The sequence below is a fragment of the Acipenser ruthenus genome, chromosome 19, assembly GCF_902713425.1.
Source record: "Acipenser ruthenus chromosome 19, fAciRut3.2 maternal haplotype, whole genome shotgun sequence".
Taxonomy (NCBI): Eukaryota; Metazoa; Chordata; class Actinopteri; order Acipenseriformes; family Acipenseridae; genus Acipenser; species Acipenser ruthenus.
Genome location: NC_081207.1, coordinates 8,793,089 through 8,805,310, shown reverse-complemented (window position 1 = coordinate 8,805,310; position 12,222 = coordinate 8,793,089).

Sequence of the window (12,222 nt, the reverse complement as noted above, 5' to 3'; positions counted from 1 at the left end):
TTGTTGGCCTTTTTTATAGCTTCCCCACATTGTCTAGATGAAGACATTTCTGAGTCAACATAAACTTCTAGGTCTTTTTCATAGTTCCCTTCTTCAATTTCAGTATCTCACATATTTATTGCCTGCTTACAATACTTTTCTCTATTAAATGTCATTTGCCATGTGTCTGCCCAGTTGTGAATGCTGTCTAGATAATTTTGAATGACCTTTGCTGCTGCAACAGTGTTTGCCACTCCTCCTATTTTTGTGTCGTCTGTAAATTTAACAAGTTTGCTTACTATACCAGAATCTAAATCATTAATGTAGATTAGGAATAACAGAGGACCTAATACTGATCCCTGTGGTACACCACTGGTTACCTTACTCCATATTGAGGTTTCTCCTCTAATCAGTACTTTCTGTTTTCTACATGTTAACCACTCCCTAATCCATGTGCATGCATTTCCTTGAATCCCTACTGCGTTCAGTTTGAGAATTAATATTTTATGCGGGACTTTGTCAAAAGCTTTCTGGAAATCTAAATAAACCATGTTGTATGCTTTGCAATTATCCATTGTCAATGTTGCATCCTCAAAAAAGTCAAGCAGTTTAGTTAGACACAATCTCCCTTTCCTAAAACCATGCTCACTGTCTCCCAGGATATTGTTACCATATAGGTAATTTTCCATAAGTTTACATATAATAGAAGTAGAAGTCAGGCTTATTGGTCTGTAGTTACCTGGTTTGGTTTTGTCTCCCTTTTTGTGGATCGGTATTACGTTTGCAATTTTCCAGTACAACCCCTATGTCAAGAGACTGTTGCATGATCTTGGTTAGCGGTTTGTAAATAACTTCTTTCATTTCTTGGGAGGATCTCATCCGGCCCAGGGGATTTGTTTAGTTTTATTTGTTTATCCTAGTCCCTTTAACACTTCTGCCTCTGTTATGCTAAAGTTATTTAAAACTGGATAGGAACATGTCGACATGTGGGGCATGTTGTCTGTGTCCTCCTTTGTAAAAACCTGTGAAAAGTAATCATTTAATATATTTGCTTTTTTTTTTCTTCGTCTATGATTTTGCCATTTGTGTCTCTTAGACATTTAACCTCCTCTTTGAATGTTCTCTTGCTGTTATAATATTGGAAAAACATTTTGGAATTGGTTTTAGCCCCCTTAGCAATATTGACTTTGTTTGGGATTCCGGATGCGGTGGTAAGGCTTTATCCTTTCACTCCGCAGGTCATCCTAGACCTATTAGCTGAATTTCACCTTTTCATCACCTGGTTGACTGTCCTCCTGGTAACACCGACAGCATTGAGTTTCTCCATTATAGAGAACAGTATGGCCTGTGGTAGCATAACTGATATTGGCTGAGGATTTTCCAAATAACTAAATTTCATGCTGAGTGACCTCAGCCATAAGGACTGAACTTTTCTTTTCTGTGCGCCAAGAGGACTTTGTTGCCCTTCATTTGACATTTTTGTTGGTTTGGTTTGATTTATCGTGCGCCACAAATCTCATACAGCGCCTCTGTACTCCTAACTCACCTCACCTCTGGGCTGTAAGTGCGGCCGCTAAATACCCCGATGCACAGGCAGCGATCATTGTGACCCTCATTATCATGATTGCAGCTCATTATTTGTGCATGTTGAGTAATTTGCATTGCTCTTAAGCTTACATAGACCGCAGTGTAAAATAATTGCCTGGCTGCAGGCAATTTGGATTTTGCAACCACAATTGTTTGCGCTATGCCTATCCTTACATCAGCCCCAACGTGTTTTAAAAGTTTTACGAATTCCAATAAAAAGTATTTTGGAACCTGTGTAGTGTCATTATAAACGGTTACCTTCTTTATATATCTATTTTAAATCACTGTTGAAATCTTTGTGTCATTACCGTAACAAGCTTTAATTACTATAACTGTAATGTCATTACCGTAACAATAGTTATTTTAATAAATAAAACTGCAGCAGCATTGGCAAGAATGGAAGTTATATTAGTAAAGGGTTGAGGGGGGCATATTTAAAAAAAAAAAAAAAAAGTTAGGTATGCTATGAATCATTGGTAACATTTTTAAATAAAAATATCAGTACAAAACATGATGTAAGTGCCAAAACTAAGTTTAACTTGAATTTTATTAATCAACAAATATGAAAAGTTTATCTTTTCAAAAATGTAAAGAAATATTTTCACTAATCAATTTGATGTATATTTCTCTTTATACAGCAGTTTTTAGTTGTGTTACGGTAATGACAGATTTATGTGCTAAAACAAATTTGAACAAAAATATTAAATACATGAAAATGTCAGATCGGCTGAGTTATGTTATATGCAGATAAGGTGTTTTCTTCTTCAATTCTGGTGGTTTCACAAAAAAAACTATTTCTCAGTTTTTTGAAAGCCCAATGTGTCTCTTTCTGTAGAATGACCCTGTAAAACTATTGTGTTGCTTAGCCTATTCACTATCCATTGACAACTACTGAAAAAAAAAATATATATATATATATATATATATATATATATATATATATATATATATATATATATATATATATATATATATATATATATATTTTTTCTTTTAAACAGAATAAATAGACAGACTCAGGGATTGCAGGTGCAAAAGGAATATCCGCTTTTTATTCTCTTTAACACTCGGTCCCTATGGGCTGAGACCATGCCAAAACAATAAATCCCCTTGCTTTATATAATTTATCTCTATAGACTGTCAGTACCTGCTCCCTCTATTCTCGTTCCTACTCCAGTGGCTCTCACAGCCACTACCCAGCTCTCGTTCTGGCTAACCCTCATAGACTTGTTTACTGCAACTGTACTTTTCTGTCTGCTCTCAATCGTTCTCATTCATCACTCTCCTGCTCTGACTTATTCCCCTACCTTATACCCCCCCCACCCCCAACCCACTCTCTCACCAATCACTGCAGCACATCTACCCGGCTGCCTGGCAACCGCGGGAGCTGTACCATTCCTCACCAGGGGGGGGGGGGGGGGGGGGGTCTGACTGGACTGCTGTAAACACACAAACCTTCCCCACAGACACATACACAGGGAGCACAAAGTCCTGGGAGCGACCTGGCAGTTGACGCGCCCTCCTGGGCTGAGGCGTCCTGGATCCCGACGGGGGTACAGTTCGGGAAAGGCCCAACACCACTGGGGACACTGGGGACTGTTAGCCGTAGCAATGGAAGGTGGCAGTGGGTTGTTGGACAGAGGTCCTTAGTGGCCCAGCCCAGGTAGGGGGCCAGTCGATCCCAATGAGCGCAAGGCGGCCCCGGGGTGGCAGTCTGACCCGGTAGACCACTTCGTCCACCCATTCCATTAATTCACAGTGCCAGACCCACTTATTCTCCAGCTTGGGGCAGCGCTCTCGGGTTCTCTTCGTAATGTACGCCCACACTTGATCCCCAGCACCGAAATGGCATTCTAGTGCCTGGAGGTCGTAATTTGTCTTCTGGTGCCAGCCAGCGGTCTGTAGGTTGCGAAGCTGTGGGCTGTCTCCAGGCGTTCTCAGGCCCAGCAGGTGCACCCGGTGATCTGGCGGCCAGATGTAGGTGATCTCAGAGGGGGTCCGGAGCTCTGGTCCCAGCATGAGCAAGGAAGGAGTACAGGCAGTTGACTCCTGGACAGCAGAACGGCAAGCCAGCAAGACCAGACCCAGTCTTTCTGATCCCTAGCTGTGGTGAGCGCTAGTTGCACCCCCAAAGTGTGGTTAAACCGTTCAACTAATCCATCGCTCTTGGTGTGAAGAGGGGTGGTGCGGGTCTTGTGTATGCCCAGCCGGTTGCAGAGCTCTTGGAACACTTTGGATTTGAAATTCCGGGGCTGGTCGGAGTGTAATTCGTCCGGAATTCCAAATCTGCTGAAGAACCCTTCAAGAAGCACTTCACTCACTGTCTCCGCTTCTTGGTCCTGTATTGCGTACACCTCTGGCCACTTCGTGAAGTAATCAACCGCGACCAAGACAAACTGGTTCCCTCTGATTGAATGTGGAAACTTGTTTCTGTGCTTTTATTTATTTATTTATTTATTTAGTTAGTTAGTTAGTTAGTTAGTTACAAGCAAGTCCATTTAATTTAATAAACTGATTGGTTTTCCCCTCCCCCAAACTAAGAACTGACCTTAAAAAGCCTGATCCCTTCCAAGGATGCCAATTGTATCATGAATAGGAATAAAAGGGATACGGTTTGTTTTTATGCAGATCCTTTCTATTAAAAGCATGCATCCAGCAATTTGCTTAAGAGGTATGTTTTCTTTTAGGAAAAACTATGCCCCCTACCAGTCAGACTCGGCATGACTAAGCATTAAAACCTTTGCATTAAAATGAACGACCATTGTACCTGACACCTAGTGGGAAAATAAGTGGTTTTTGAAAGTTTTTTTGTTTGTTTGTTTTTTTTAAATACAATTACAGTGAATTGAATTTATTATTTTCTAGGGATATATTTTAATAACAGAGCAAGTGAACGTGCATGATAAAAGCAATTTGTCGTCTTCCAATGAGAATTTGCAATATATTTCTGTAATGTCATTTGTATTGTGTGTTACAAGTGAAATACGTTGCTGTGGTAATTTTTTTTTTTCTTTTTTTTTGTGCTGTGGCATTTGACAAGGAAATCACAAACTTAAGTGAATTCATATTTCAAGATCATTGTCATTTTGAATGGAATGTTGTTGCTATGAATCTATCATTCAGTTATAACTAAAGAAACGTTTGTGTGGGAGACGAGTGTCATTTTCGGTGTATGTTTTGGAAGATAGTCCATCAGTAGGTAAATCAGTGTTAGAAACGAAGTCACAGTCCTGAGTTTCAGAACTCCCACTATTAAATAGTTTGAGAAATCTGTTCTCTGTTCAATAAATTACTTCTCCCCAGTTGCTGCATGTACCTAAACAAAAGGAGATCAGAAATCCAGGACCAGCGTGGCTTTTCTAACTGTGGATACATGCTTTTACCACTGAGTACTAGATTCTCCTTGTGAAAAGCAATTAAGTTTAAAAAAAAAACATTCATGGTAAATTAGCATGCACCACTACAGGCAGTACAGTTAAGTTTAAATGATCTTCAGAGTGAATACAGTGCGCCATCTTGTGGATATGAAAAGTAACATATTTATGCACCCAGACCAATACTAGATATACTATTAAACACATTTCTAAGTATTCACATTGTATTTTGTTTTATCCTTAAGTTCTACAAGAATGCAACCATATCTGTCATAAGCATTTGATATGCCATCAGTATGGTTTACCAAATTAGGCCTACGTTTCATTGGTGAAAATGAAGTGGTAAGAAATGATCCTCTTATCAGTCTTCAGTTGCTAACTGAGATTTCAGTAACTAACAAATCATACAAACTTATAAAATCATACACGCCAAAACTTTTTGCCACATGGCTACAGAATCTCCTGTGTGTTTTTTTGCTTACTTCAAACGGGATTCAAGGTGGGCTTTCTTGAGTAATGGCTTCCTTTTTGCCACCCTACCATACAGGCCAGATTTGTGGAGTGCTTGGGATATTGTTGTCACATGCACACTTTGACCAGTCTTGGCCATAAAAGCCTGTAACTCTTGCAAAGTTGCCATTGGCCTCTTGGTAGCCTCTCTGATCAGTCTCCTTCTTGCTCAGTCATCCAGTTTGGAGGGACAGCCTGATCTAGGCAGAGTCTTGGTGGTGCCATACACTTTCCACTTCTTAATAATCATCTTGACCGTGCTCCAAGGGATATTCAAGGCCTTTGATATTTTTTTAATGCCCATCCCCTGATCTGTGCCTTTCAACAACCTTGTTCCAGAGTTCTTTTGAAAGCTCCTTGGTGCTCATGGTTGAGTCTTTGCTTTGAAATGCACTACCCAGCAGAGGGAACCTATAGGAATTGCTGAAACTATCCTGAAATCATGTGAATCACTACAATTTAACACAGGCGGAGGCCACTTAACTTGGTGTGTGATTTTGAAGGCGATTGGTTACACCTGAGCTAATTTAGGATTGCTATTACAGTCTATTACCAAGCTATTTCAGTTTTTATTTTTAATTCATTTTCTACAAATTTCTAGAATATTTTTTTCACTTGGAAGTTGTGGGGTAAGATGTGTAGATAAATGAAAAAAAACAACATTTTAATTCCAGGCTATAAGGCAACAAAAGGTGAAAATTATGAAAGGGGGTGTAGACTTTCTATAGGCACTGTGTGTATGTGTGTGTGTATATATATATATATAATATATATATATATACACTGAACAAAAATATAAACGCAACATGCAACAATTTCAAAGATTTTACTGAGTTACAGTTCATATAAGGAAATCAGTCAATTGAAATAAATTCATTAGGCCCTAATCTATGGATTTCACATGACTGGGAATACAGATATGCATCTATTGGTCACAGATACCTTCCCAAACATGCTCAATGGGTGACATGTCTGGTGAGTATGCAGGCCATGGAAGAACTGGGACATTTTCAGCTTCCAGGAATTGTGTACAGATCCTTGCGACATGGGGCCGTGCATTATCATGCTGAAACATGAGGTGATGGCGGCGGATGAATGGCACGACAATGGGCCTCAGGATCTCGTCACGGTATCTGTGTGCATTCAAATTGCCATCGATACAATGTAATTGTGTTCGTTGTCCATAGCTTATGCCTGCCCATACCATAACCCCACCGCCACCATGGGGCACTCTGTTCAGAATGTTGACATCAGCAAACCGCTCGCCCACACGACGCCATACACGCTGTCTGCCATGTGCCCAGTACAGTTGAAACCAGGATTCATCCGTGAAGAGCACACTTCTCCAGCGTGCCAGTGGCCATCGAAGGTGAGCATTTGACCACTGAAGTCGGTTATGACGCCGAACTGCTGTCAGGTCAAGACCCTGGTGAGGACGACGAGCACGCAGATGAGCTTCCCTGAGACGGTTTCTGACAGTTTGTGCAGAAATCCTTCGGTTGTGCAAACCCACAGTTTCATCAGCTGTCAGAGTGGCTGGTCTCAGACGATCCCGCAGGTGAAGAAGCCGGATGTGGAGGTCCTGGGCTGGCGTGGTTACACGTGGTCTGCAGTTGTGAGGCCGGTTTGACGTACTGCCAAATTCTCTAAAACGACGTTGGAGGCGGCTTATGGTAGAGAAATGAACATTCAATTCTCTGGCAACAGCTCTGGTGGACATTCCTGCAGTCAGCATGCCAATTGCACGCTCCCTCAAAACTTGAGACATATGTGGCATTGTGTTGTGTGACAAAACTGCACATTTTATAGTGGCCTTTTATTGTCCCCAGCACAAGGTCCTCCTGTGTAATGATCATGCTGTTTAATCAGCTTCTTGATATGCTACACCTGTCAGGTGGATGGATTATCTTGGCAAAGGAGAAATGCTCACTAACAGGGATGTAAACAAATTTGTGCACAAAATTTGAGAGAAATAAGCCTTTTGTGTGTGTGGAAAATTTCTGGGATCTTTTATTTCAGCTCATGAAACATGGGACCAACACTTTACATGTTGCGTTTCTATTTTTCTTCAGTGTATGTATGTGTGTGTGTATATATATATATATACATACATACACTGTATATAGGTCCAGTGGTTAAAGAAAAGGGCTTGTAACCAGGAGGTCCCCGGTTCAAATTCCACCTCAGCCACTGACTCATTGTGTGACCCTGAGCAAGTCACTTAACCCCCTTGTGCTCCGTCTTTCGGGTGAGACGTTGTTGTAAGTGACTCTGCAGCTGATGCATAGTTCACACACCCTAGTCTCTAAGTTGCCTTGGATAAAGGCGTCTGCTAAATAAACTAATAATAATAATAATAATAATAATAATAATAATAATAATAATAATAATAATAACATATATATATCTCAACAATAAGCCAGCTCCTACACAAAGCTGGCCTTTATGGACGGGTGGCAATAAAGAAGCCATTACTCTAAAAGCCTCATCTTAAAGCATGTATGGAGTTTGCGAAAAAGCATGTAGATGATACTGCAGACATATGGAAAAAGGTTTTGTGGTCAGACAAGACAAAAATTGAACTTTTCAGTCTAAATTCCAAGCGTTACATCTGGCGAAAGCCCAACACTGCACATCACCCAGTCAACACCATCTCAACTGTCAAGCATGGTGGTGGCAGCATCATGTTATGGGGATGCTTCTCTTCAGCAGGGACTGGGAAGCTTGACAGGATAGAGAGGAGAATGGATGGTGCAAAGTACAGGCAAATCCTTGAGGAAAACCTGTTTAAGTCAGCCAAGACTCTGAAACTGGGGAGGAAATTCACATTTCAGCAGGACAATGACCCGAAGCACAAAGTAAATTAATTTTCTTGAGTGGCCCAGTCAAAGTCCTGACTTGAATCCAATCGAAAATTAATGGTGCGACTTGAAGATTGCAATCCATTGACGATCCCCAACAAACTTATCAGAACTGGAGCAATTTTCCCATGAAGAATGAGCAGAAATTTCATCATCCTACTGTACTAAGCTAGTAGAGACCTATCCAAAAAGACAGTAATTGCTGCAAAAGGTGCTTCTACCAAGTACTGACTTAAGGGGCTGAATACTTATGCAACCAGTAAATTTCATTTTGTACATTTTCTTTGCAAGTTTTGCTGACATTTAACTTCCTGCTCATATAACAGTGTTCAGTTTAACCACTACAGCTTTGAATAAAAAAAGTTTGTTTGAAAAGCTGTGTATGCATTATTAGTAATTGAACAAAATGTGACATTATTGGTAGGGGGTGAATACTTCTGCAAATCACTGTGTGTGTGTGTGTGTGTGTGTATATATATATATATATATATATATATATATATATATATATATATATATATATATATATATATATATATAAAATATTTAACTTTTTTTTTCATTTTTAGAAAGCAAAACAACATTATTGAGGATGGTGGTTTTGATCCTTCCCAATGAAACAGCAGCCGCTGCACCACTTATCTTTGCTGGAATTCCATTTCTCTTTGTAACATATGATAGGACAGAGGTTCACAAACTTCAAGACCCCCTTTTTAAAAAATGATTCGTAAAGTGACCCCCAACTAAAACCTGAGGTGAATAACATTTCTAGACAAGAATGAAAAGAAGTCAAGTGAAACAAATGACCTTCAGTGTAACCCTAGGATAACATTTGAATGAAGGTGCCGTTTTTCTTATAGCGGCTTTTAAAAACTACCAACAAGAATACAAACCATGAAGATAACTCATGTTTTTTTATTTAATATTTGTTACCTATGTTAGTAGTGTTAGATTAAATAATTGCACACAGATATATAGATTTTTTTTTTTCTTTTTTGTTATTTGGTACTTAAAAAAAAAAAAAAACTGCTTATGAATAGTGGCACCGTAACTACATGTCATCGTGCAAGTAAAAGAGATGTCTGTATTATCTGTCTTCACACTGAAAAACAGCCAGAAAAATGCATGATGTTCTTATTAGTGTTACTACCAAGTTTGGATAAGAGGTTCTTCAGATAAATGGACAGAAGTACGTACAGACAGACAACCATGTATAACCCTGTATTGATATTCTCAATAACGTATGCTAAATAATGTTAGTACAAAGTATCAAGTCAATTGCATAAGCGGTTCTATGTGGGTTTCCAAAACAAAACGTATTTAGTATGTAGCTGTTGTAAAGGGCACGGCATTGCAGATGCAGACATTTATACATATATATGTAAAAGTCTGTGTGAGGGCTGGATCAAAGAGATATCTAATATTGTTTGGTCTGAAACATCTGTTGCTGCTTGAAGGATGAGTTTGAAATCCACTTGTAAAATATGTTAGGTTTGTTTAATTTTATCACTTCCACGCCAAGCAGTCAGTAAAAGAAAGGGTCACCCTCATGTTTTAAGAGTTATATTGATGGTGTCTATATAGAAGTTTGGGGTGAAACTCAGGGCTATACAAATCAGGACCTGTGTGGTTTTGTACAGTGTCAAAATAATAATTTATATAATATGACTCGGTTAATTTATTTTACCATGTATTGTACCAAATAAAAAGCATTGAAACAGTTCATATAATGCTGTCATTTGTTTTTATGGGTTCCCCAAGAGGTCTTACAATGTACAGTTAGTATTTTTTTTAATTCTTCTTAATAGAAAAAAGCCCCCTGAATAAGGAAGTCCAGTTGATGTGAAATTCTTGTTTTGTTTCCATGTAAAACAGCTAAGCTGCATTTCTGTAGCTATTTTAGTAGCAATGCTGTTGGCTAAGTCAGCTTGTAAAATTGTTTAGCATAGTTCAGGGAAGTTCAAGGGGGGATAGTAGTTGAGGTATGGTGACAAATAGTACAAACCTTGCAGGTGGAGTCAGAACAGATTTAACATATACATAAACAAGTTGTTCTGCTTTCTGAAAGCCTAACATCCCCTCTGTTGACCAAAGTGATTGTAAAGTAAGTAAATGTGTTGACAGTGGAAACCAACACAAAATGAATGAAAATACAACGGACGTACCACTTTATATAGGAATAATAAACAGCAGGCCAGTAAACTAATCACATATACTGCTATAATATTTACATGGCCATTTGTTTTTTCTTTTCCTTTACAAGACATTGAAACTATTTAATGAGTTGGCTTAGAGTATTCTCTCTGTAAAGTTTAACTGTACAAGCTCAGTTAATGTAAAATAAAAGTTGTGCTGTATTTAAGAAAATGGGCTGTCGGAACAAGAAAACGTTTTGTCCAGATTTTGTGTTACCCTCTCCTGTGTAAACAATCTTACCACTCTCTCTGCTGTCTTCTAAACCATGGAAGAAGTGGACACTTCCTCCACAGGAGATTGTAATGAGTTTGAAGGTTGTGTTTTCAGTAGGTTGTTGCAAATGTTTAAACTGGGTTCCCTAAACTTGTTCTACAAGGTCCTAACTGAATCGAAGAGGGGAACTATGCTTGCAAATGCTATTTTGTTAAATTACAACTTCATGTTAGATGTGATCTTTAACCACACAAATCTGCTAGTTCCATAGTGTGTCATTGTTTTGCAAAACATGAAGTGCAGTATTTCAATATACACATGCTACCTAAGACCGTTTGAGTGTAGGTATGCAAGATATACAGGGAGATCCTATAAAATCAGTGATGTTTTATCATAGTACTGGGACAAACATTTGCATATTCTTTCGAAATGTAATATTTAAAGTATAATTTGCACCATGTTGCAGTAAAATTAAAATCTCAATCTCATCACATGACCTGCAGTCTCAAAGAAGGGCAAATACTCTTCTGTACAGTAGAGGGTGTATTTCAGATGTCACATGTGCATTGGCTTCCTTTTGCATGATCTCATATTGACACATTCATCTGTAAATTGTGTACATGGTCATTTTTGCCACCAGATGCATTTCAAGCAGTGCTTGCTCGAATATTCAAATATTTGATCCTACGCTAATTTAGCACAGCGCTCCTTTTTGAAGAGGCCTTGCTATACATGTCTTAGAATGCAAGTGCTGGTGGAATGGAAGTCACAGCCACATTATAACCTGTTCAGCAGTATAAAGGACCTTCTTAGAATGAGGAAGCAGTCTGTATATAACACAGCTGATCCTATTAAAAAGGTATCTGATTATACATTTACTGTACCATTACCACTTGTAAGATTCTTTGACTGGTGTTTTTTTTTTATCAGTTTATCTTTATTCCCATTTTCTCATTTAAAACACCCAATTCTGAATGTCTCCCGACAGCTGCAAAGTTCCCACTGTTGTCACTGCCAGTTGCCTTTTTTTGCCTGCTGAACGTAAGCAACCAGGGTTGGGATCAATTCCTGTTTAATTCCAGCTCCTTTTTGAAAATCAAATCCTAATTCCAATTCATTCAAAGAAATTGCAATTGATATTTTTAGAGACATAATAATTGTTGTGATTTGTTCAGCTGCTTTCATTTGAAGCCAATCTAATTGACTAGCAGTGACTTCAATTTAAGTAATTTGTTGCCACTGTGAGAAGCTAATTTTAACAGAATACAGCTCATTTCAATTTTCATCAGTGATGTGTTGGAATGGATTAAACTGAGATGGGAAATGGAATTGAAAAACAGGAATTGACCGCAACCTTGTAAGCAACAGATGTTGCCACCATACAGAACCCTTGAGACAGGGCTCTGCCTCAACTGACCAGCAGGGGTCACTGAAGAACAATGAGGTGAACTATCCTCAGGTGATTTTCCTCCTTAACCCCACAGGAACACAAAGGCCAAAAC